Below are 21,284 nucleotides of genomic sequence, written 5' to 3' on the forward strand. Positions count from 1 at the left end.
CTATTCTTTAAAGTAATATCTATATGTACATTTATCCACATAGACTGCAGTAGACCACAATATGCTAAAAGCTTGTAGATAAAAGCTTTCCCGTCAACCCTTTGCCTTGCTATAATTATACACGTCCTTCAGGCAAACTGATAAACGTTTTATGAAAGGCTGAACAATTTTGGATGCCAGTGTCAACCATTTATTAAAAATATAATTTATTTCTAAGACAAAAATAAAAATAAATATAAATTCATAATTTCTTCTCACCTGTCAATGAATTGTCTTATGCTCTCTTGGCTTGTGAGCACCCACAGTGGAATCCATTAATTAGATATAAATTGTGACTTGCCACAAAAAATTAACAAAGCCTATATACGCATCTATTTTTTTTCAGAAACTTCCATCATGAGATAATATGTCAAAACAATTGAAAAACAAATTCTAAGCAATAAACTATTCCAGTTGATAAACTGTTATGAATGCAGTGGGTCTCGTTATTTTAGCCACAGTATTGATTACAAACCTTGCAATAATAGTCAAAAGCATGGAACAAGAGTAGTCAGTGCTAGCACGAAAATTGAGGAAAAGCAATGTTAAACCAATGATCACTTCTGCTAGTTAGGGGATAGAACTAGAAATCTATCACGGTGTAACAAAACCACATACAGTATTATCTTAAATACTTTCCACATCAGCAGAAAGCCAATAATATTTATTTGTAGAGTTCAGCTGGTTTGAAAATTAAGGTAAAAATACCATTATATTTGGGTACTTTGAATTCTTGGCAAGTGAGTTATATTTTTAAAGGTAAACTTTTGCTTCCTAAGGACTAAGCTGTGACAACCCTTTAATATGTATTTCAATAATTCTGATTGAAAATTTTTCCAGTATGAGTGTCAATCTTTTGTTTACTAACAATGCAGACATTTTCAAGAGTCTTCAGTAGGTAACTATAAAGGGCTCCTCTGAGGTATATAAGACCATCTACCATAACCTTAAATGTCTCTGCATACCTGCCTTTTTTGAGTTCTTGCTTTATTTTTTGTGGTATTTCTCCATTTTCTTTTTCTTCTATGTTGTCATTTCTTATTAAAATACCGAAGTCTGTTTGTAGGAAATATCCTTCTACATCGCTTCTCTCCCTTCCTAATCTGCTGCTTCTAATCATTTTTGACCTTGGAACAAATTAGAAATGTCCATTAGGAAGTAGATGGATTTTGATTACTGATATAAAGTCTCTCCTGTGAGAAAAGTGTGTAAATTTTACTGTCTGGGTATTATAATATACATTTCAACAACTTAACTTGTCTTTTTGGCTTTGAGATTGGTGAGGAGGCTAGAGACTCAAGCTTCAGAATGGGCAAACTGTTATTCAGGCATGCAGTGCTTCCTGTTCTTGCTTTTGACTTCTTGTCAGTGGATCCCTTTAAATCTGTCACATGCCTATGTTGATTGTGAAGTCTTAACTCATGCAGGATAATTATAACACATTTCCTGTCTTCCCAGTTTCTCAATTTTTTTCTTAGAATATGTTATTTTGAAAAACATGAAAACATCCTAAGAGATACCAGGAAGGAGTCCCACACTGAAACACAAATGATACATTATCAAATTTTTATAATTCCTTCAGTCTAAAACCAAATTTACAGAATACTGATTGACTAAGAATTGTTTGTTTTACTTCTAGAAACTCAAAGTGACTGCCTAAATTTTTGGCTGAAATAAACTAAGAGGTGAATGAATGAAATAGTAAATAAATAAAATCAAATGTATTTATTGTTTGTCCCAAAGTAACTTTCAAATTACTTGAATATTTGCTAAAATTAGAGTTGATAGTGTTCACTCGATATTTAAAGCATCTTTTACAATAGATTTCTTTTCTTTTCTTTTTTTGCAATTTAGAAATTACGAAGACTTTTCTTTGCAATACCACTACTACTTTTGTTTGCTTAGTATTTCAGAATTTCCAAAGCATTTTCTCCATAACTTATTTAATTCTCAGAACAATGCCAAGAGGCAAATGGGGCAGTTATTATAACTATTTTACAGGTAAGAAAACTAAGCCACCTTAAGACTGGTTAAGAGACTGATCAGGTCACATAGATGGCTTATGATTGGCAGGACTGAATGGGAATGCTAAATCTAGCCCAGGGCTTTTTGCCTTTCAGCATGCTGCCTTGGGATACAGTTCACAGAACTCCTGATATGAAAATGAATGCTTAATAAAAAACTATTGAAGTGATTGACTGATTGATAAAGGAGTAAATCTTCATGTATTAAGTAAGTAGGGATTGCAAAGTGTTTCATAATAGGCCTTGGGAGGACCTGGCTTACACCTATAAATTTTCATCCTCAGCCACTCTTAGGTCCCATTTCTACTGTCTATGAAATGGACCCAGGGATGCTCCTTTTTGGCAGTGGCAGTAGCAGTCACAGCTGTATGTAAACGAACTCTTCATTTAACTAAGATTGAGGAGGGGCTATAAAAAGAGTGACAAAGGGAATCATCTTCCTACTGAGTAAGATGAAAAAATGTTCAAGATTCAGGGCAGGCCTTTGGCTCCCTATCTATGTGGAAAAAGAACACTGGAACAGACAAGGAATTCTACCTTGCCACTTTGGATTTTGGGAGATGCCATTACATTGGTATGTCACATATCAATACATATAACATTTAAAAATAAGCAGTCCCTTGTCCCCAGAAGTGAATTTCCTTTTTTATTTAGCATGGAACATATTCTCGAAACTTAGTAAGGGCATGCTATAATATTAAGAACTCTATAATTAATGTTGGCCAGGATTTGAATTTAAATCCTTTACTTTTCAGGGTCTAATTAAAGTCAGACATTATTGTGAGTGGAATAAGACATTTTCCTCACCAACCACATATTAATGGTTTCATGTGTAAGGCTTTTATGTTAAAAGTTTAAAATATATTTGAAATAATGTGTTTCCCTTTGAAGTCAGCAAGAGTGAAAAGTTATCTTGTCTTAACATAAAAGGAAATCACCTTTGATAAAAATGGTCTTATTAGGGCAAATATTATCGCTTCACAATTCTGAGTAGCTCTAAAATACACTGCGAGATTGTAAATATAATTATAGTCACTATGTAAAGATAACTACCATAGTCTAAATTATTAATTCACTTAGATCACAGTTTTAGCTGTTAAATAGAACACTTGGGGAATGATGTTAATATCTGCAGATAGCTTAACAGCAAAACTGTTGGTGTGACATAATTGTGTACTCGAGTGCTTAATTTCAGGTTTTACTTGAACTGTGAAAGGTAGTTTAATATATATCATAGAAAATAAGCTATAATAAAATTAGCTGTTGATATTTACTATGTGCTCTAGAAAGAAAATACTCTTCATTTTCAGTCAATTATTTATTCCAGAATTATAAGTTATATGTATTAATAGAATTAATGCTTTAAATGCCTATAACATCTTTCACCCTAATAATTGAAGTGCTTTTACATCTATGACTTCATTGTCTCTTGACATCACTATATGTGCTTCATCAATGCTGTATGTAGAAACTTGACAAAAATATTTAAAAAGAATAAAAGTGTATGTGCTCCATTGTATTTCAAACCTACAAATAAATGCTCATTGAAAATGGCATTATAAAGCTGAACTGAAAATAAAAATGCATAATCTCTGAAATCTATAAACTGCAAACATTTTAAAAAAGCAAAACTCCAAAACTACTCTTTCATAAAAGAATAATCTTCAAATTTCATGAAGAGGAAAACGTTAGTTAGATTATTTAAAATCCAACTAGTATTGAATAAAATCATCAGGCATAAATAAAACAGCCAAAAATGCTTTAAAATGAGCTTTCAATTTTTGTGTAAAATAAAAGTGTTTTTTCATGCTCATACAAGCTTATAATCTTCTTCTGCCCCACTTCTTCCCTGATCTTAGGAAGAAAGGATCAAGTTCTTTTGCTTTTTTTCTCTGTTTTGTCAAAATAGAAATCATAGATCTCAGGAGAAAGGGGGCAAGGAAGTAAATCAAAGGACAAAGCTGAAGACCAAGTGGACTGAAAAGAAGATAGAATACATTTTCCCAAACACTGGTGTTCTCTGGAGTTGGCTTATCAACATCTTGTGTAATAGTCATATAATTGTCCCTCATTTCTATCTCCTCCTAAAACTAGAGAAATGGCCTCTTAATTTTAGAAAGTGTATAACTATCACAAAGCCCTCAGATTAAGGTCCAGGACACAGAATGGAATATATGAGCACGCAGAAATGTATACCTTTAGATTGAACTTGGATGATTTACCTTTTGACTGTCACCACCAGCAAATCCTGATCTCTTGAAACTTATAGTTTTCTTTCAGCAGCACAGGAGTTAAGTTTTCTTCTAACTTGCCCTGGGTTCTCTCAGGAACTGGGAAAGGAGTTCTCCCAAATCCCAAGTAAGTTATTCAAGACAATATGAGGCATAGCTAAATTCTTCTGTTGAAGAATTTAACATGACTCAAACCATAAGGAAATCTAAAGAAGGCTGCCAAACTATTTAACTGCTGCCCTCCCCCACCAAAAAAGAGAGATAAAAATGTTAGATTTACAAAGCAAACTACAGTGTATGTGTATATATATATCTATATATATGATATATATATTCCACATATATAGAGATATATAGATATATATACACACAGACAATTTTTTTTAACCTACCACTTTGTCTTATTTGCATGAGCACAAATCGCTTTCAACTTAATGCCAGAGAAAAAGGCAACCTTCCCGGTGATGACTTGCTGAAAAGCTCACTGTATTTGTTTGATAATGGATTTTGGTTCATTGTCATGTACTTCACTCTTCGTCAGCAGGAGCACTTCAGGGTAAAGAAACAGGCTTTTACCACACTGGAACAAAAGCTATATAAGGAAAAAAAAATCCCGAGCAGATGGAATATTATTTGCATTTGCACAAATAGTGCTTTTTAGCACAATTCATATTACCCCATTGTGAGCTAAAGTAAGCCGGATGTGTCTACAGCATGCTGCAGACGCAGAATCGGCTTTTTGTTTGTCAGACTCAGAGGTCCCAACCTTATGATATCTTTGTACTTGTATATCCATTAGTTTTATTTCAGTTACTTAGCAGAAGGGAAAAGAAAAAAATGGCACTATGCAGTTAAGAGGACCATTGCATGGAGGGCTAAATTAACTATTTTTTATTTTCATGAATGAGGATCAAATAGGTTTCAGGTGTCTCAACATCTCTCTGGAGATGTAGATGATGATATAAAATTAAAATGCAGAATGTAAGTGTAATAAAATTCATTTCTCCATGATTGTATTAAATAATCTTTGACATATATATTTTTCTTAAGTATCTCATGCAGAGTAGATCAACATATGATTTGACATGATTAAATAGAATTTTAGGTCTAAAGAAATCTTTGACACTACATTAACTTTCTCATTCTACAAATCAGGAAACTGAGGCTCAGGAACTAATGTGACTTGTGAAGGATGGCGTAGTCAAGAGTGGAGCCTGGTCTCCTGACCTTGAATCCAATCCTGTACCCATATATCAGTATTTTCTGTAACATTTTACTTGTGCTTCAAGATCAAACAGGTTTGATAATTCAGGCTTCAAAAAAATTTAACAAATTTTTCTCAGCCAGAAAATAATAAGCCACACAATCCCAATTTACTTTGCCTATACCTCCTTTTTCCACAATACATACCAAAGGCCACTTGTTTTGTAGAATGTCCTTTTGAGGATAGCAGTGAAGTACTATGCCTCCTACAATGAAAAGACAATGAACAAAATTAAGGAAACCAAAGGAAAAAAAAACATGGATGACTTCAAATTCTGGTATAGATAAAATAAGGGCACTCAGTTGCATTTAAAACTGAGTGATATTTTTAAAGTTTGCTAGAAACTATTTTATTAACTAAACATTTATTTATTTATTTCATTTCTTTCTTATTTTTTGAGACGGAGTTTTGCTCTTGTTGCCCAGTCTGGAATGCAATGGCATGATCTCTGCTCACTGCAACCTCTGCCTCCTGAGTTCAAGCGATTCTCCTGCCTCAGCCTTCCGAGTAGCTGGGTTTACAGGCATGCACTACCACACATGGCTAATTTTGTATTTTTAGTAGAGATGGGGTTTCTCCATGTTGGTCAGGCTGGTCTCAAGCTCCCGGCCTCAGGTGATCCACCCTCCTCGGCCTCTCACACTGCTGGGATTACAGGCATGAGCCACCGCGCCTAGCCTTTTTTATTTCATTTCTTAAATAAGCCTCTGATTTATAGGTTATAGAGTATGCTTTGTATAAACCAGTGAGCTTTTCCTCCATATTGATAGTGAAATAGAGGCTGTGTCTGTGCTAGTGGTGGAACAGTGGCTGTTCTCTACTTGTGCTAACCCAGGGACTAGCCATTTGTATTTGTATTTGAGATGCCTCTTTCATTTGTCCACGCAATCATTCCATGATATGATCAAGCCTCCGCTAGAAATCAGGCACTGCACTGCACATTGAGAGACCAAAACAAACAAACAAACAAAAAAACCAAACAAGATGTAAACAAATATATCAAGAAAAAATAGTTATGATAAAATGCTATTACCATATATTCCACATCATATATTATCATAGCATACTTTATGATATCATAATATGCATGAGTGCCTATAACAGGATGCCATAGAAGCAGGAAGTATTACACAGACCAGGCAGTCAAGGAAAGCTTCCTGGAGAAAAATATATCCACGCTAAGGCCCGTAGGACAATCAGATGTCAGCTATTGTTAGGCACAGAGGGAAGGAGAGAAAGAAAAAGCACTGTAGATGCATTGTTGACATAGAAACTCAGCAAGAGGTGAGGGAAGACATGGCATGTTCTAGGGGTTCTGGTGCAAGAGTATCCATGTGTGAAAAGTAGAAGATATACAGCTGAAGAAGTAAGCAGACCCCAGAAGGTAAGGCTTTCATGAACCATGTTAAGGAGTTAACCACTGAACAGTGGAATGGGAAGCCTGTGAAGGTGTTTGCTTTGTGCCATTTACACTTCAGGATGATAACTGCTTCCTGCAGAGTTATCAAAGGGGCAGTGGGCAGGGAGGCTGAAAGCATGCAGACAAGTCCAGGAAAAAGGTGGTGGTGAACTGAGCTAGCATAGCAGTGGTGGCAATGAAAAGAATCAGACAGATTCAAAGATTTTCAAGAAGGGAACATGGAAGAGTTGGATGACTTGTGTGGCCCAAGAAGAGAGAAGACCCTAAATGGTACATGTGGTTGGGTCATTGGTAGGTTAATTAACTACTTAGTTATCTTTTGTTCATGTTTTTCTCTAATCACTTGACAGCAAAGAAGGAAAAATAACTTTTAATTTAGCAGTGCATTTAGCATATTTTAATTTAGCAAATGTGCATAATTTGCAAAAGTAGAGAGAAGAAAATGAAAGTAATCTCCCATTCCTCCATTCACAGACAGGTACTTTTAAAATGTTTTAATATACAAGTATTTCTAACTGTCCAAATTCTTGTTATCTGAATTCGAAAACTGATATGAGTTTGGATAGCATAAAATATTTGTATTTCCTTCCAATCTTTAAATGTAGACATTTCACAAAATTGGCTACAAATCAAATGTGTGATTGTGCTCTGATTTTCTGTTTAACATTATATTTATACATTTCCCTATGTCATAATATAATCTTTAAAAACATGATTGTACTGACTGGATAATCATCCCCTGTACTATAATTTGTAAACCATTTCCCGATTGAAGAACATTTAGGTTATTTTTTTTTTCTATAATAAATACTGTAGCAATGAACATGTTTTTATGCAGCATTAGCGTTTGTTTCCTTAGAATAAATTCCTAGAAGTGGAATTGCTAAATCAAATTATTCACATCTCTAAGTCTCTTAATAGACGATGCCAAATTGACCTGATGTTTTATATGAATATTTCGAGTGTTCCCTGTGTTGCCAGAAAACTATGAGTGTTCCCAGAAAACAGAAACGTTTCAAAAATGCCCTTAAATCAGGGATACATACCAGTTATTGAAAAAAGAGAAAATGTGACTTTTTTTTAGTCATTTCAAATAGAGTCGTAGGTGTACCTGTCATAATGAACAATTGCCTGACATCTCTTCACACCAACTGAGCATATAGCACCTATCACAGCCCAATAGAGTGGGGATGGTGAAAGAGACCTAGTGAGGAGCTCATCAATTTGTGACACAGTCAGTGGAGAACAAATAAGACAATATATAATCAAGCATTCTGACTTCATATCTACTCAGGTATTAATTCAGCACACATTTCCTGAGTGACCGTCAGGTGCCAGATACTTTGTTAGAGAACTGAGATACAAAGATGAATGGCACAGAACCTGCATTCAAGAAGTCTGGTAAGTAGAAACAGACTCATAAACCAATAATATCTACCATTAGTCTAGTGTTTTCTATGTGCTACTCAGTATATTATTAAAAGATTCACATTTATCTTCTTTATTCTCAAAACAACCTTGTGAAGGAGGTATTTTTCTCAACCTCACTTTCCCCAAGCAGAACCCCACATCCTTGCCTTTTTTTTTCTTTTTTTTACATAGGAAAAAAACATGACTTAGGTAATTTGCCCAAGGCCACATGACCAGTGAATTGTGGAGTGGAAATCCAACTCAGATCTGTACAAAATCTGAAGTCTGTTTTCTTGTCCCAGTGCTATAGAATAAGAATATTACAAGAAGTGTAAAAAGAATATTACTGTACAAAGCCCCAGGGACCTGGGACAAAAGTCGAAATTCTATGAGAGGATGAAAAACTGAAGATTCAAAAAACCTCATGGAGATATTATGATTGCGTGTTATCATCTCAGATGAATATATATTCATAAGATAGGCAAAGGAAAAAGACCACTCCAGGTTGATTGATTATCATGAACAAAGGCTTATTCTTTAAATGCTGATATTTTAGACTATAGAGAGTCCATTTTCCACCATCTTTTACTTCTCACTTTATGGGCTGTCTGTGAACAATCTCATCCATTCTGGAGACTATAAACACTGATATGGATATATTACTTTCAAGCCTATGTCTTTATTGTGACCCTCCTACAGATCAGCAGAACTGTATTTTTTTTTATTTTTTAATTTTTCTTTTTTTTAATCCTCCAGAGCATCCCTGCAAAATGAACTGTGTTCTTAACAACCCACTTCTCAGGTATGTTGACTTATTTCTGTAATTCCAGTTCTTTGGGATACTGAAGAGGGAGAATCACTAGAGGCCAGGAGTTTGAGACCAGCCTGGGCAACACAGTGAGACCCCATCTATGCAAAGAAAACCCCGAAGAATTAGCCAGGCATGATGCTGTGTGCCTGTAATCCCAGTTATTTGGTGGGCTAAGACAGGAGTATCACTTAAGCCCAAAAATTTGAGGCTGCAGTGAGCTATGATCAAGGCACTACACTCTCACCTGGGCGACAGAAGAGACCTTTTCTCTGAAAAACAAACAAATAAACAATAACCCCCAACTGGACGGTTCCACTTGGATATTCAACAAGCACTTCAAATGAAACATGATTTGTTCCTTCCAGCCAGATTTTCTTCCTATACTTACTTAAGTTAACCTGATTTCAGAATCTTCTTAGATTTCTGACTATTCCTCAACATTTAAAATTCATTGATAAAATCACCAGGAATCTAGAATCACTAGACTCTCTCTTAAATACCTCTTGATTTTGTCTTTTCTGCTTGTCTTCACTGCCATGCCTTAGTTCAGGCTTTTATTACTTCTCACCTGGAATATTGATTTCTAATGATACCAAAGCAATGTAGCATAGAGACAGTAAAGTGGAAAGAGCATAAACTTTGGAGTTGAACAAATATTTAGAACGTCATTTCCAACTTTTAACAACTAACTAAATTTTGGGGAGTTTTTTACTTGACCCATGGATTTTCCCTCTGTAAAATGGGAAATCATAATATCTACATTTCAAGGTTATTATAAAGATTTGGTATGATAATGTGCATAAAGTACCCAACGCCATGCCTTGTATACAATAAGTGTTCAATAAGTGACAAGTGCCTTTTCTTTTAAGTCAGGACTTTTTTTTAGTCACTGAATGAAAGAGATGCAGTTCGGATGAGCTTGAACAAAAGGAGGATAATATTGACACATGTAATTGAGAATTTCAAGACAGGGCTGAAGCAATGTCAGTAGAGCTCTGCCTCTTTTTTCCTTTCACCTCGATTTTTCTCGTGTTGGCTTCAATGTAATGGCAAGATGGCTGCTGGAAACTTAAGTCTACCTTCTTGGAGAATGCTGTCTGAAAGGATTCAGGTATTAAACCTTAGAAGGGACACAGATTGGTCCTGCTTGAGTTATGTGCTTACCCATGAACTAATTACTGTGTCCCAGGAAATACAGCACAACATTAGCCCTGCCTTGTGGTTATGTGGGACGCTGTGACAAAGCAGAGGAGAAGTTCTTTCAGGAAATTAACGCTTTCAGACAAAAAACAAAAGAAAACAAGACAAAGAAACCCCATGCCTGACATACCTTTCCTACTCAACTCCTGGTCTTCAGCATTTCTGTCCAGTGTATACTCCACAATATAATCGGAGTTACCTTTATAAAATATAAACCATATCGTGTGACTCTCAAAACCTTAAAACCCTAACATTGCTCAGAGAACACGCGGTCAATTTCTTTTCTTTTCTTTTCTTTTTTTTTTTTTGAGACGGAGTCTCGCTCTGTCACCCAGCACCCAGGCTGGAGTGCAGTGGCCGGATCTCAGCTCACTGCAAGCTCCGCCTCCCGGGTTTACGCCATTCTCCTGCCTGAGCCTCCCGAGTAGCTGGGACTACAGGCGTCCGCCATCTCGCCTGGCTAGTTTTTTGTATTTTTTAGTAGAGACAGGGTTTCACCGTGTTCACCAGGATGGTCTCGATCTCCTGACCTCATGATCCGCCCGTCTCGGCCTCCCAAAGTGCTGGGATTACAGGCTTGAGCCACCGCGCCCGGCCCCTGGGGTCAATTTCTTTATAGAGGTCAAATATGCACATCTAGCTGACCCCAACCAACCCTCTATCCTTTCCTGCTGTGTTTAACCAATACCATCTATTCCTTTAATACACACTTTTTCCCTCTTATTGTTTACTCAGACTATCTTCCCAGCTTAGAGTGATCTTTTTCTCCATGCCAGTTTAACAGTGGCCAGTCTGTCTTCTAGGCTGCACTGGAATTCATTCTTTTTGTTTATCCGGAACCCCTCTTCCTTTAAGAACCGGTTTTATTCTCACTGCAACAATGTGTTTTTGGAAGCCTTGTCATCACAGCAGCGACTCAATTCTGGTGACATGACCCAGACCAGGCAAGTCATCAGTTTTGCAGCCACAATGTTGGTCCAAGGATAAAGAAGTAACCAAATGTGCCAAATGGAGTCCTTCCTAGATTGAAGTTAGGCAAGAGTTACTCTTTCCTTCTGAGTCATTAATTAGGAATTACATTAGCCTAAAGCTGCCAGCAAACATGTTCTTCAGCACAAGGAGAAAGCTCGCATACAGTAGGAGAAAATGAGGCCACCATGCTTCATGACTCAGGAGAATCAGAGAGATAGACTAAGGAGTCAAAGAGACTAGGAGAGTCTGTGTGTTCCAGGCCATGTTCTGACAGTGCCAAACCATAATCTCTGTTTTGTTTTTTCTCATAAACTACTTTGAATTGAACCTCTGTCACTTGAAAGAAATTGTCTTCCAGGTCCTGCTTAAATATTTCTTTCACTAGGATGCCTTTCTGGACTGTGTCCTTATAGACCTCTTTTATTATACTGATTACCGTCTGCTTTTTAGAAGGTATACATACGTATTTAATCATTCCACTAGGTTCATTCATTCAGTAATGCTGGCCAAATGTTACCATATTTCTGACTGTGCTAGGCTGAAAGCTTGACTCCTACCCTACTTAGCATAAAGACTGGTAAAGAGTCGAGTTTTGAAAAATATTTATTGAATTGAATTGTGAAAGGTCATTGAAAGACCTTTGTGTCTTCACATTGTGCCCAATGACATGTATTTCTCTCTCCGTTCTAAACTCTGCACTGATAACAGAATCACAAATGATTAAAATATTTCACTGAAAATGTAAATTTTGCAAAAAAATATGTGAACTGGAGAACATGAGCTACATTCAAAGTGGAAAAAGGTTAGGTTTTCAAATCATAAACTCAAGCCATTTCTGTGTCTTACCTCTAAATAGCAGGTACAAATTGGTTTATTTGCATTTTCTTGGTTAATTACACATTTTGGAATGATCTTTCCATGTGGAAGTCATTGATAACAGGATCTAATTCCAGAGACCAAAGTGCCATTAGTTTCATTGAATTGAAGCATTTTCAGAGGTTGGAGTCAAAGCCTGGGAATTAGAAATTATGGGTCTTAATTACATCTTGGTCACAGATTGGTTGTTTTCTTGGAAGCGCACAATCTCAAAAAATTCAAGTGCCTGTAAAATGAAGATGAGAATCTGTGCTGCCTTCAACTTCAGACCTTTATAGAGTTGAATGAAAAATACCTATAAACACCTTTGAAATCCTGGGATTGTGTGCATTAATTATTTCCTGAGCCTTTACATCCGGGGGCTATTTCAGCATTATGAACCAATAAGTAAATTGGACTGTGCTCTTATAGACCTTTTTTTATTATGCTGATTGCTGTCTCCTGTGATTAAGATCTCTTGAATCAGGGATACACAATCTACTTGTTGGCAAAGAAGTCAAAGGAAAAGGGAAGAGAAGGAAGCTGACCTGAACTGGGTACCTAAGTTACACCAGTTGGGTGTTGGGCTTGGCTCTTTACCTACCTTTAATCCTTAGCAAATTTTTATGAGATAGAGATAACATTTTACCCATAATGAAACTAAACCTTAGCTACGTCAAGTAATTTTCTTTAGGATCACGCAAGGAACAACTGGATGATGGTCTGTGTGCTGGTCTTTTGTGTAATTAATTATTATGTAAAAAGGGCTATGCTTTTGGTTCTGGCAGACTCAGCTGTTTACTTACAACGTTTAATAAAAACTAGGCACCCATTATGGGTGTCTTATCAAAAGCAGTGCTATATATTTTATTGTTAATTATTGCCAACTATAAAAGGAACTTTAGGCTTTAAGGGTGTTTTTGCTTTATCAGAGTGGCTCATAAACTTAGAAAGTTAGCCCTTGAGTTTGTCTCTAGTTGGGACTAGGAATTCTATGGGCAGTCATTCTCAAGCTACAGATTCGGCATCATATTCACTTTAGAATCTTGTTGAAAAATCCAACCCTGAATCCATTTCATGTAGACTCTGAAGAGTGTGTGTGTGTGTGTATGTGTGTTTACAATCTCCTCTCTCAGGTAGGAAATTATGACCCAAAATGATATATTTCTCTGGGAAAAGACTAAAGCCAGTTCTGTGGAGGCAGACAAGTGTAGGAAGCCCAAGTTCTCTTTAATGTAACCTGGTACCCTAAACTCACTCTCCAGTGGCAGATGTTTCTAAATCATCTTCAGAATTGACCTGTGATTCATAAAACCTGTTTGACAGAGTCATCACCTGGACCCAACATGTCCTCATTTCTCATTTTGGAGCAAGTCACGGCCAAAATAGTTAACAGAGGTGAAGAGGCAGCACTCTGGGTAAATATGTGAAGCAGCTAAAGTGAGAATCCTCTGGCAACAAGCCAAAAACCTTACCATGAAGGAGGCTGCACCCCATTCAACCAGCAGATAAGACAGGATAATACCTTCATGTTTCACTTGGCCAGTTCATAATGTACCACTCAAAAGGGAGTAAGTCTGTCAAGCTTGTGACTGCATTATCTGGTTTCCTTCACACTGCTCCTGCCATGCCTGCATTGTGTGGGAAGTGCATTACTTGTTGGAGCAGTGAGGCTCAACCAATGTGGAGAGCAGGCCTGGGAGGATTATGGTGAAGGGCAGTGAGGCTCAGCTAATGTGGAACATGGGGAGAGGTAGAGAGATGTCTAACAACACAAGCCCTGCTTTGCCTCACACAACCAGACCCAGTTGAAAAGCCGGTTCAGATTTTGGTGGACAACTCTATCGGCAAAAGACAACTAAAGTTTTTCCAAAGCTGTTTCTTTTGAGCTCAGAGGAAACAGTGTTAGGAGGTGAATACCATTCTCTTAATTTCATTTATTGAAAAAAAAAGGTGTGTGTGTGTGTGTGTGCATTCATCATTCCTTATGTTGGCATATAAACATGGAAGTCTTTTTTGGAAATAGTCATAGAGTGCTATGGGATAAAGGTATTTCATTGATATTCTTCTTGCACATAAGACACATAATTTAACCTGATAATCCTTTCCCATGGAAACTGGCAGTCATCAAACAATATAGCATTGGTTTCTGACGATAATTAGGGTGTGTGAGGGTCCACATCTTGATTTAAGAGTTTATCTACATGTAAAAGCAAATAGTCTATAGCACAGTTAAAACAATCAGTATATATTGACTATGAATTTGAAATAGTTTCATAAAAATCATTATTTGTTAACTGAAATAGATATGCTAATCACATTGATCATGAAAACTGGCCTTAGAAAACCACAGGGATCATTTAAAACATGCAGAATTTAACAAATTTAACTAGATCCACTCATAGATGATACCCCACTTTTCTTCATCTCTCTGCCAAAGAAAAATTTAAATTCTTCAGTTGAGAATACCAAGTAAAAAGTTCATAGTAGCTTTTACTAGAGAATCTCACATGCACATTTTTTTTTTTAAGAGACAAGGTCTCTCTCTGTCACCCAGGCTGGAGTGCAATGGCACAATCATATTTCACTGTGGCCTCAAACTCCTGGACTCAAGGGATCCTCCCACCTCAGCCTCCCAAGAAGCTAGAACTACAGCTGTGTGCCACTATGACAAGCTCAATTTCTTATTTTTATTTATTTATTTATTTTTGTAGAGATAGGGTCGAGCCATGTTGCTCAGGCTGGTTTTGAACTCCTGGCCTCAAACTATCCTCCCACTTCGGCCTCCCAAAGTGCTGGGATTACAGATGTGAGCTACTATGCTTCACATGCACTTTAAAAAAGGAGCATTGAACAATAACAAAGGCTATTAATAAAAATAGCTACCATCTACTGAGTAACTACTGTGTGCCCTACATAGTGGTGTTTTACATATGTTATTTCAGTTAATTATCTCAAAAACCCTATATACTGATGAGGAAAATAAAGCCTATAGACTTCAAGGTCATATGGCTAAACTAAATGTTGGATTTAGGAATGCAACCAAAGAGGACTGATGCCTGGAGCTTGGCACTTAACCATTACTCGATCTTAAAGTCACTAACACGAACAGAATGCACAGACGTAGCAAAGGGAGTTAAATGGCTTGTCATATTGATAGATCTGGGGCAAGAGTTTCCAGATTGTCATTAAGAGTTACTCAGATTACATAAAATCAGCATTAAAACAAGCCGAGTAATCCTTCTTTTTTGCCAGCATGATATCAACAAAGAATTGACCAGGGAGATTAGATTTCCAGTTAATGTTTGTTAAAGCATGGCTGTTCCTATAAATATACAATGTAAGCACCACCTCACTGTCTAAAAGACCCCAGACATGCTCCATTACAACCTCCTGAAATTACTTTTAAATTAAGATTTGCTATTTAGAAATATACTTTCATTATTTGAAAAAATATATATTCAATAAAAAAACACCTATCACCTCATCACCCAAAGACCACTGTTTACTTTTTGTTGTTCTTCCAGTTTGTTTGTATACTCTTCTAGTTTATTTCTGTGCCTATATATGCCTACTTTTAAAATAAAAACTAGATATGTCATAATATTATTTCATTTATTGTCTTTTATTATCAATATATGCATGATGTTATTAATATAGTACTTGCTTCCTCTACAACAAAGTATTTATTTGTTACAGAGTGCCATATGAATTTACAACCATTTCTTTCCACTTTTTTATTATAGGAACAGAGCCATAATGATAACTTCTTGTGTATATACATAATTACTTCTCAAGAATTTATTTCCAAAATTAAAACTATTGGATAGTGCAGTGATTAAGGACACTTAGATTCTGTAGCTATAACTCAGCTTCACACCTTAAGAACTGTGAGATTTTGGGAAAATCACTTAGCTTCTAAGTGCCTCCACTTGGTTTTCTACAAAATGAAGATATTAGTACCTACCTTATTGTGTGGTCATTATTTTGTTTTTTAGTATATGAAAAACACTTAGAGCAGTGACTGGCACACTGCAAATACAACGTAGATGTTTGTAAAATAAAAAAATTACTGGGGCAAAAGATATGCATCTTTTAAAAGACTTTAATAACATATTACCAAATTACCTTCCAGAAAGATTCCACCAATCTTTATTCCTTACAGCAGCATGTAAGTGGAGTACTCATTTTCCTGCCCCCATGGAATAGTGGTTAAGAGTATGAGAGAACAGATCACCTTATTTCAAAATCTGGCTCAACCACCCAGTATCTGTGTTATCTTGGGAAAGCTATTTGAACATGCTAAGCTTCAGTTTTCTTTTTTTGTAAAATGGTGATGACAATAAATAGCTACCTCATAGGATTATTGTGAAACCAAACTGAGACAATATAAAGTGCTTTAAAAAGTGCCTAGTGTAGGTCAGGCTAGGCGGCTCATGCCTGTAATCCCAGCACTTTGGGAAGCCAAGGCAGATGGATCACCTGAGGTCAAGAGTTCGAGACCAGCCTGGCCAACATGGTGAAACCCTGTCTCTACTAAAAGTACAAAAATTAGCCGGGTGTGGTGGTGGGCACCTGTAATCCCAGCTACTTGGAAGGCTGAGGCAGGAGAATCTCTTGAACCTGGGGGACGGAGGTTGTAGTGAGCGGAGATTACACTACTGCATTCCATCCTGGACAAAAGAGCAAAACTCCGCCTCAAAAAAAAAAAAACGGTGCCTAGTAGTAAGGGATCAATACATGCTGATATTCTATATTTTTAAAAATGCCTAGTATAGAGTAAGGGATCAATAAATGCTGTTAGTCTATGTTTGCTGTCTCTTCATTTCAAAGATGAGGAAAATTAGGACCAGAAAATATGGCATCTATGGCTGAAGTATTCAGGTAATAGATCAAAATGATGCAAGAAATCAAGTGTGAAAAAAGAAATATTTGGTTCTGGATGATAAATATTTTCTGCTTGACTGGCTAATATGGATATCTTTTAAAAAATGTCAGGATGCCTTCCTGTGCCTAGCGCTCAGCATGTATTTATCGGAGACATGTACGGGGGAACTGAAAGGATGGTTACTAAACTTGTCACTGTGCGTTCAGAAAGGAGGGAATTTCATCTTGAAAGAAAGAATCAAGAAAATATGATTTTACAAGGAAAAATGATAGTCTATGTATCAGAGTCCTTTGAATAAAATCAGTTTTCCAAGTATTAGATGTGGAACTAGTGATTGTGCTCAAACCAGTCAGCAAAGGTTGTATTAGCCATTCTGTGCAAAACAACAACTACAACCATCTGACAATGAACATAATTCCACAGATAAAATTTACCAATGATACTTGAGTAGACAGATTGAAACTAGGTAGTGTTCTGTTCTTTTTGGGTGCTGCTGGCCAGCTTTCTATGAAAGTTAAGAGGCAGGACTGGATTCCCTAATTAGAGATGGTCTTGTAGAGTATAAGACTCATCACAGGAGACCTACAATTCCGATGGCTTGAAAGATAAAGGATCTAGCATTATTCACTTTGGGGAGTTTAAGACAGATAATTTTGTTATTTTTCTCAAGTTTGGCCAAGATTCTTAGAAAGGAAAGTGTACAATGGTTTATTTCTACTGAGAATGGAACTGTAGGAAGCAAATTTCAAGCTGCAGCGTGAAAGATTTGTTAGAATGATTGAAAAAATTTTATTTGTAATATGCTCTGAGAAACACTGCAAATGATTAACAAGGAAAGCTATGCAAGATCTTCAGAAGCATATAAAATAGGACTGTTTTTGTGTTTGTTTCACATTATTTTTGTGGGTCTTAACTAAAGGCAGGAGAATAGGCTAGGTAGATGCCCAAGGTTCCTTTCTATGATTTGACGATAAAAAAAACTTGATTCTATAAAGATTGCTCTGGTTTCTTTTCTATTGCAGCTACCCAAGGAATAGCTGTTGCCTTGACAACAAGAGACATTCTTAGGTTCCTCATATGCTAATAGGAAAATGGCCAATTTTCTTGTTCATTAAAGAAGACTGTTGGTTAATGTGTGCATCTCTTTCTCTTTCTCTTTCTTTCTTTTCCTCTTTCTCTGTCTCTCCCCTACCATTACTAGCTACCCTTCAATGAACCTTAGTGAGAGTCAGGGTTAAAAGAAAATAAGAAAGGGTAGAATAGTTTGTATCTTCAGAAATCCTCACTGAAGCTTAAAGAAACTCACTCATAAAGGAGTTTGGAGTAAGATAATGATATGGGAATAATAAGAAATTGGCGTTGAGTGTGGAGAGAAGAAAAAAATTTGATAGCATAAAATTCTCAGCTTATGGTAGGACATGGTAGACACACTGACCGGATTCCAGGATGGAGTCAATGTAACTTCACAGATGTGTCAACATGTGATGGCATTTGTAAGACAGTTTTTCAAATAACTGCTTCCAACTATCTAGGTACATGAATACAGACAGTTCATCTGCTTTTGAATATACTGACTAGATTGTACTCAGCTTGAGCTTTACATAGGATTTATGTGAATAAAACCATAGAATATGGCAGAAGAACAGCAATTACTTCCACAAACAATTCACTAAAGTAACAAGCAACAATTAATTCCTCCAGGGCAAGAGCCATGGAATAATCCCTGTTTTCTCCTTTGCTACCTGAAATATAGCCAAATACAAGCTAAGAAACAGATTGACAGCTGATAAAAAGTGCTTTGAGTAAACTTACCCATATATTATGTGGAGAGCTATAGCTCATAGAATAAAAGCAAGCCACCTCTCTGCAGTGTCTCTTAAAGCCTTAGCTGTGAGAAAGCCAAGTGTCTTAGCCCAGTGGAGGGGTGCTTTTTCCATATAACAGCATGGAAGTTCAAGCTGAAGCCTCATACCAGCCTTGTTTTTGTGCTGTGCTCACATGGATGATGTGTACAGTATCATGACAAACACACATTTCCTTGTATCTTTACCCTGCATTTTTCCATATAGTGGTTACATGGTGGGTATGTTTTTTGTTTGCTGTTTTCACTACTTCTTGTTGCTCCAAGGACCTTTTTTTTTTTTTGCATATTATTGTTGTTAGAAAGTATTTTCTTTTAATTATAGGAGCAGTTCATGCTCATTGTAAAGAACATGAAAAAAGTTCAAGAAAGAGTAAGGAAGGAAACGAAAGATAGTGTAATTTCGAAGAGCAACACTGAAAGCAAAGAAAGCCATTGCCAATATTTCTTTTACTAACAACTAGTGCAGCATATGGGGCATAGAATTCCTGCCCCTTTTTTCTTTATTTCCTGTGCTGAGGCCTGGTCTTCCCGTGGACCCCGGAGAATTAGCTGATGTTTACAAACATACAGGTACTCCTAGGTGTTAACAGATACTCTGATGCCTTAAAGAGTGTGGTTGTTAGGAACATTGGAGAATATATAAGCATTTGAAAAGTTAGGCAAAACCATGTTTACACTTTATAAGGTGATCGTAAAGAGGTTTTGAAAACTTTGCTACTTGTGGCACAATATTGCTGGCAGATTTGCGGGTTAGTTTTTTCACCCCAAATCCCCTGGTCCCTGACATTTCCCACACAATGAGAAGAGCATCCTCTTGGTTGGCCCCACTTTAAAATAGTCACAAAGTCTTGCTTTCTGCCTCTTTTCTCTTCTCCTATTTCACATTCTCCTTTCCTCTCATCTTTCCCATTTAAAATTATTCAATTTATGCCCATTGTCTACAAGAAAATATTTTTGTGATCTGGTATCTTTCAGCTTTTCCTGTCTTATGTCATGTCATTCTCCCAGGCAAATGTTACCCCACAAAAGTCACCCTGTGACCAGCAGTGTTAAACTACTTGTATTTCTCCACTAATTACAAGTAGTTCCTTGGACTCCCCCAGCAAAGCTCAGGAGTTTCTACATTATTGTCTTTTTATTGTTATTCCTACCACCTGGAATGCACTTTCACCCAACTTTTTATGGGAACCTTTGTATTCCTATCTTAAAAGCTTCAGGTAAGAGGCTTTTCTTCCTGGGTGGCTCCTCTGCCTCTGCTGCCCTCCCACCTGGAGACATAGAAATGCTTGCCTTGATGAGTCCTGACAGCCTTGCTATACTGTGTGCACTTGGTCTGCTCTTGTTAATTTAACAAAAGTTCTGGAAGGCAACATTCTAGTCTTTTTTGTTCACAGATACATGTCCCCATCACCCTCTACTGAGAGCGTGTCACGTATTAGGTGCTCAATGACTGTTAATACAATGAACGCATGACTGTCTACTGGGTACCTCGTGCTAGGAAGCCAGTGCTAAATAAGGTGGATGCTGTCTGACTTATGTTGCTTTTAGAGTAATAGAAGACCAGGAGAAATAAAAAGTATAACAAATTCAAGGAGGCAGAACTGTGCCATGATATCAAAAATAATGTATTAGGGGGCACATATAGGTTAGAGAAGGTTGGCATTAGCTGGGCAAATGAGAGAAGAGTACCCAGGCAGAGGGAACAGATGTGTAAAAGACTGAAGTGAGAGAGAACTTGAGGAAAAAAAAAAAAAAATTTAGTCAGGCTAAAAATTGTAGTGTTAAGGTGAAGGTGAGTGAAAGATAAGGCTGGGGAAGAAGCAGGGCCCAGTTCAGTTCAGGAAGGCCTTATATGCCATGTTAGCGGGGTCACAGAGAGCCATGGAGGAGTTTTCATGGGGAAGGGGTGATGTACTCAGATTTGAGGTTTGGAAAAATCACTTCGACAGAGGTATGGAGATGATGTTAGAGAGTTCACTTATGGAGGTCAGGAGTTCAGATAGGAGGCCGCTTCTGTGATCAGTTCTCCACTTGATGGTAAACTCAAGGGAAAGGATAATCATTTTTTTCAGTGTTGTAACTTAAGGGCTTAGATCACTGTCTGAATGAATGCAACGTTTCTTTTATAAATGAAGAACTTTACTTATAACAATTATCATATCTCAAAAAAGTAAGAATTTAAAAGCTACTTCACTTGGGAAGTTCTATCACTTTACAACCCATCTAGTCATTGGGTCAATGTTGCCACCTCTAGTTAGGCTAGTTACACAAAGGAGGTGTTAGCAGCACCCTACTCTGACCACATC

At 36.9% G+C, this 21,284-nt stretch overlaps 1 long non-coding RNA gene across 1 annotated transcript in view; it reads left to right on the forward strand.

The window, feature by feature from the left end:
• LOC108532833 (uncharacterized) overlaps positions 1-21,284 on the forward strand; it is a 55,947-nt gene that overhangs the window by 26,376 nt on the left and 8,287 nt on the right. Inside the window, exons 5-6 of the long non-coding RNA XR_001886564.1 lie at positions 8,273-8,379; positions 9,145-9,190. This is a non-coding gene — a long non-coding RNA (uncharacterized LOC108532833). The remainder of the gene's footprint in view (positions 1-8,272; positions 8,380-9,144; positions 9,191-21,284) is intronic.

The sequence above is a fragment of the Rhinopithecus bieti genome, unplaced genomic scaffold (assembly GCF_001698545.2).
Source record: "Rhinopithecus bieti isolate Rb0 unplaced genomic scaffold, ASM169854v2 scaffold_76, whole genome shotgun sequence".
Lineage (NCBI taxonomy): Eukaryota > Metazoa > Chordata > Mammalia > Primates > Cercopithecidae > Rhinopithecus > Rhinopithecus bieti.